The sequence below is a fragment of the Bison bison genome, unplaced genomic scaffold (assembly GCF_000754665.1).
Source record: "Bison bison bison isolate TAMUID 2011002044 unplaced genomic scaffold, Bison_UMD1.0 scf7180017864452, whole genome shotgun sequence".
Taxonomy (NCBI): Eukaryota; Metazoa; Chordata; class Mammalia; order Artiodactyla; family Bovidae; genus Bison; species Bison bison.
The window spans coordinates 2338367-2344681 of record NW_011495014.1 but is presented as its reverse complement, the minus strand read 5'-3'; positions in this window follow the sequence as shown (position 1 = coordinate 2344681).

Sequence of the window (6315 nt, the reverse complement as noted above, 5' to 3'; positions counted from 1 at the left end):
TATATAGACAACTATAAAACACTGGTGAAAGAAATCAAAGAGGACACTAATAGATGGAGAAATATACCATGTTCATGGATTGGAAGAATCAATATAGTGAAAATGAGTATACTACCCAAAGCAATTTATAGATTCAATGCAATCCCTATCAAGCTACCAACGATATTTTTCACAGAGCTAGAACAAATAATTTCACAATTTGTATGGAAATACAAAAAACCTTAGCCAAAATGATCTTGAGAAAGAAGAATGGAACTGGAGGAATCAACCTACCTGACTTCAGGCTCTACTACAAAGCCACAGTCATCAAGACAGTATGGTACTGGCACAAAGACAGAAATATGGATCAATGGAACAAAATAGAAAGCCCAGAGATAAATCCACACACATATGGACACCTTATCTTTGACAAAGGAGGCAAGAATATACAATGGATTAAGGACAATCTCTTTAACAAGTGATGCTGGGAAAATTGATCAACCACTTGTAAAAGAATGAAACTAGAACACTTTCAAACACCATACACAAAAACAAACTCAAAATGGATTAAAGATCTAAACGTAAGACCAGAAACTATAAAACTCCTAGAGGAGAACATAGGCAAAACACTCTCCGACATATATCACAGCAGGATCCTCTATGCCCCACCTCCCAGAATATTGGAAATAAAAGCAAAAATAAACAAATGGGACCTAATTAACCTTAAAAGCTTCTCACAACAAAGGAAACTATTTGCAAGGTGAAAAGGCAGCCTTCAGAATGGGAGAAAATAATAGCAAATGAAGCAACTGACAAACAACTAATCTCAAAAATATACAAGCAACTCCTACACCTCAATTCCAGAAAAATAAATGACCCAATCAAAAAGTGGGCCAAAGAACTAAATAGACATTTCTCCAAAGAAGACATACAGATGGCTAACAAACACATGGAAAGATGATCATCATCACTCATTATCAGAGAAATGCAAATCAAAACCACTATAAGGTACCATTTCATGCCAGTCAGAATGGCTGTGATCCAAAAGTCTACAAGCAATAAATGCTGGAGAGGATGTGGAGAAAAGGGAACCCTCTTACACTGTTGGTGGGAATGCAAACTAGTACAGCCACTATGGAGAACAGTGTGGAGATTCCTTAAAAAACCGGAAATAGAACTGCCTTATGATCCAGCAATCCCACTGCTGGGCATACACACGAGGAAACCAGAAGGGAAAGAGACACGTGTACCCCAATGTTCATCGCAGCACTGTTTATAATAGCCAGGACATGGAATCAACCTAGATGTCCATCAGCAGATGAATGGATAAGAAAGCTGTGGTACATATACACAATGGAGTATTACTCAGCCATTAAAAAGAATTCATTTGAATCAGTTCTAATGAGATGGATGAAACTGAGCCTATTATACAGAGTGAAGTAAGCCAGAAAGAAAAACACCAATACAGTATACTAACACATATATATGGAATTTAGAAAGATGGTAACAATAACCCGGTGTACGAGACAGCAAAAGAGACACTGATGTATAGAACAGTCTTATGGACTCTGTGGGAGAGGGAGAGGGTGGGAAGATTTGGGAGAATGGCATTGAAACATGTATACTATCTTGTATGAAATGAGTCGCCAGTCCAGGTTCGATAAACGATACTGGATGCTTGGGGCTGGTGCACTGGCACGACCCAGAGGGATGGTGTGGGGAGGGAGGAGGGAGGAGGGTTCAGGATGGGGAACACATGTATACCTGTGGCGGATTCATTTCGATATTTGGCAAAACCAATACAATATTGTAAAATTTAAAAATAAAATTTATAAAAAAAGAAAACTAAGATCATAACATCTGGTCCCATCACTTCATGGGAAATAGATGGGGAAACAGTGGAGACAGTGTCAGACTTTGTTTTTTGGGGCTTCAAAATCACTGTAGTTGGTGACTGTGGCCTTGGGGTGAAGGGATGGTTGCTGCTTGGGGGGAAGGTTGTGACCAACCTAGACAGCATATTGGGAGGCGGAGACATTACTTTGCCAACAGGGGTCCGTCTGGTCGGGGCTATGGTTTTTCCAGTGGTCAAGTATGGATGTGAGAGTTGGACTGTAAAAAGGGCTGAGCGCCGAAGAATTGATGCTTTTGAACTGTGGTTTTGGAGAAGACTCTTGAGAGTCCCTTGGACTGCAAGGAGATCCAACCAGTCCCTGCTAAAGGAGATCAGTCCTGAGTATTCATTGGAAGGACTTATGTTGAAGCTGAAACTCCAATGCTTTGGCCACCTGATGTGAAGAACTGACTCCTTGGAATGGACCCTGATACTGGGAAAGATTGAGGGCAGGAGAAGAAGGGGATGACAGAGGATGAGATGGTTGGATGGCATCACCAACTCAATGGACTTGAGTTGTGTAAACTCTGGGAGGTTTTGATGGACAGGGAGACCTGGCATGCTGTGGTTCATGGGGTCGCAAAGAGTCGGACATGACTGAGTGACTGAATTGAACTGAGCTGATGTGGGTCTCTTTCTGGGTTTTCTATTCTGTGCCATTGATAAGTTTATCTCTGCAGTGTTTCTTTGCTGATATTTTCAATTTTTTCATTTACTCTAAGACAATACTGTAATCAATTCTTGAAGCATGATCATGTTCATTGATTTAAAAATCTTTATTAAATAATTCCAACATTAAAAAAAAAAACTATAAGAAACTGTAATAGGAAGTAATGGAAAGTAAGATGTCAGTGCCACATCAAATAGAGAATATCAATAAAGAGGAAGAAATTGTCTCTATAAAAATAATAACCAAATGAAAATCCTGAAAGTGACAACTCATATTACCTCTTAGGCCTGGAATTTCTTCCTTCTGCACTAATGAAATAGATTAGTTGATCTACTTTTTTTTTTTTTTTTCATGTTCCAACATTATAGAGTGGGACATTTATTAAACTGTATCAATGGTGCATCTTTGTATTTTAATGCAGGACACTACAGTGTTTGCCATTGCTTTATGTGTTATAAATTTGTTATATATATCTGCCCATTTTATTTTCAAATCTGAAAGAACATTTTTAATAACTTTCTCAGGATGACTGTTCACTATTGTTGGTGAAAATTCCAACTGGATTGTTACAGATGCAAGGTCACACCTTTGAACTTATACTTTTTCTAACAGACTAAGGTCTTTATCATTAGTGTATCTATGTATAAAGTTGCTGTCAAATCAATAGGAAAGTAGTACTTATTTATCCAAAAGATAGCATCAGAAAATTGGTACTGTGTTAAACTATTGCTTCTCTTCTATGCAGTTTATAACATTAAAGAATAATTTGCTTTTGAGCAAAATCTTTCTATGCCTGGACTCTGTAAAAAGGACATTTTTTTTTCTTTTAAAAGTGTGAGTAAAGTTGATTTGACTATTTTTGAATTATTTGAGAGTCCCTCAAATAAATTCTTCACCTAAGGGGAAAAAAAAGATTGCTCATTTTGTTTTTAGCTATGTCATGAAGAAACCCCAGAAAACATAATGTTGCTCTTTGAAGTATGGGATTTCTGTATGTTTTATAACTGCAATGGGTACAAAACCAGATATATATCTAATAGAATGAAACTGGTCAGCTTTAGCTGCATTCCTTTCTTTTAGAGGATTTTGAAAAGCATTTGTTACTTTTGACACTTATGAACTTGACACGGTTTCATATACTGTAATCCCTTCTACGTGGAAACATTAACTTGATGGGTAATTGTAAGTCATCAGCATTGTTTAGAATGCATTAACTATTTTAATGTTCAATTATGTTCTTCAAAATAATCCTTAATAGAAGAAGAAAAAGATGACTCACATGGGTTTTATAAATTGTGGAGTCCTTGATTAAAAGACAATAAGATTAGGACACACGGTTTTGAGAGGCGTGAGCCCACCGTGTCCACTTTGTCTGGCAAAGCAATAAGGCTATTATTTTCTACTTCATCTGCCCCACAAAAAAAATACAAGAAGATGACAAATGGTGGAACTGATGACTTTAGTTTCAAAGCACACAGGGTTGATGCTCAATGAGGCAGCATTACTGGTAAACAAACTTCAATGGCTTACATCTTCCCATTACTTCCCTTTTTTAGAATTAGTACATTTTTATCTTTAAGTGGAATTCTGGCTATCTTATTAAGGACAATTGGTCATTTTTTGGCATGGAAATGATTTAATCTTACGGTGTTTAGTCTTTTTTTTTTTTTTTTTACCATTTTCCCTAACTTCATAGCTGACAAATACGAAGCCTGCCAAACAAGTAAAATATAAAGAGTATTGAGTATATGTAATGAAATAAATTATTCTGGTCTCCTATATAGGATTGACTTTTTCAACCAATAGAGGTAGAGAAATTACTTTCTTACACTTTCTTAGATCAGAATGACAGGATATGTATATGAAATACTTTTTGTAACTCTAATCCCTGCTAGTTGACAAGGAAGTTAAATGTCTATGGGCCTTTCTTTTTTTTTTTTTTCACTTTATTTTTAATGAAAACTAAGAAAATGAACCACCTTTCCAAATAGTTCTTACTGTTCTCTTATATAAATCCAATGAAATTTATTATAAATAATTTGCATCACTCAGGTCAAATTGCACATTTTTAACTTGTTAATCTCTCTCTTTGAGTTTGACTTTAATGCCTTAATAAAATATGTCTCAACTTCTGGGCACTAATCAGTCCCAGAGATTTATCATTTGCTCTAACCTCAAACAAGATATTCACCTCAAAGAAAATACTATGGCATGAGAAGATGATGCAAAGGGTACTTGAAAGCAAAGTAACATTTATAAACTGAAAACTCATTCAAATGCCTTTGCTCATTGAATGGGCTACAGATGATATATATCAACAGAATAGTCAGAGTTAAAGTCTTTTGTAGAATGGAATAGAAGAAATCAAGGAACAATTTCTTTAATTTTCTGGGCTAGTGTGAGAGGCTTCTTTTTGTCAGATTCCTTGTCACCCAGTTGAAGGGTAGCAAAAAGTTGAGGCATCATGTTGCTTTCCATTACTGTGAGTTATTAGAGAAGCTACTTTAAAGAAATATTTACTGTATTCCTTTTAAAGGATGACAGCTTATTGTTACTAACTGCTGTCAAACAGAATATATCCCCTTCATTTTGCACTTTGTATCTCTCCATGAGCTCATAATCATAAGAGAAAGCAAATGGAAATAGTTCCTTTCTGCTGAAGTCTCGAAGTCACATTACCATCAGTCACAGCCATGTGGCAAATGTTCACAGAGAAGGAGGAATTAGAGATGATGAAGAAGACTCGCAATTAGATCATTTTAGAGCTCTTATGACTGGATCATTTTCAAAAGACACAGGAAATATGTATCATGTGGCATTCACATTCTGCATATTTTTGAATGTCTTTCTTGTTGTGACAATGTTAGTATCTAGGTGTAAACTAGATTTTTAAGTATAAAAGCAAAATGTGAACATGTCAACAAAATCAACTAGTGCAGTATAAAATTGAAAATCTATCTTTCTATTCAATATGCTTACCAGTTTCTCTCTCCAAAGATAATGGCTGTTACTAGGGTTTTGGTTTTCCGGGTTTTTTTTTTTTTTGTATCTTTACAGAAATATGTTTATATTTATACAAACATGTATTTTTGTGTTTATATAAATAATTTTATATTAATGCAATCATGCTCTATGGACTTTCATGTACTTTGATTTTATTGGTTACACTCTAAGAACTGTTAATATTTGGGTATGTTCAGGAGTATATTCATGTGTATATCTATATGTACATACACACACATGCATTCATATAAGTATGTTTGTTGTTGTTCAGTTGCTGAGTCATGTCTGACTCTTTGCGATCCTGTGAACTGCAGCACACCAGGCTTCCTTGTCCTTCACTGTATTTTGTATAACCATGTAAATGTTTAGAGAAAGTGTTCTCAATTCAGTTCAGTCACTCAGTAGTGTCCAACTCTTTGTGACCCCATGAACCGCAGCACGCCAGGCCTTCCTGTCCATCACCAACTCCCGGAGTTCACCCAAACTCATGTCCATTGAGTCATCCAACCATCTCATTCTCTGTTGTCCCTTTCTCCTCCTGCCTTCAATCTTTCCCAGCATCAGGGTCTTTTCAAATGAGTCAGCTCTTTGCATCAGGTGGCCAAAGTATTGGAGTTTCAGCTTCAACATCAGTCCTTCCAATAAACACTAGGGACTGATCTCCTTTAGGATGGACTGGTTGGATCTCCTTGCAGTCCAAGGGACTCTCAAGAGTCTTCTCCAATACCACAGTTCAAAAGCATCAATTCTTCTGCACTCAGCTTTCTTT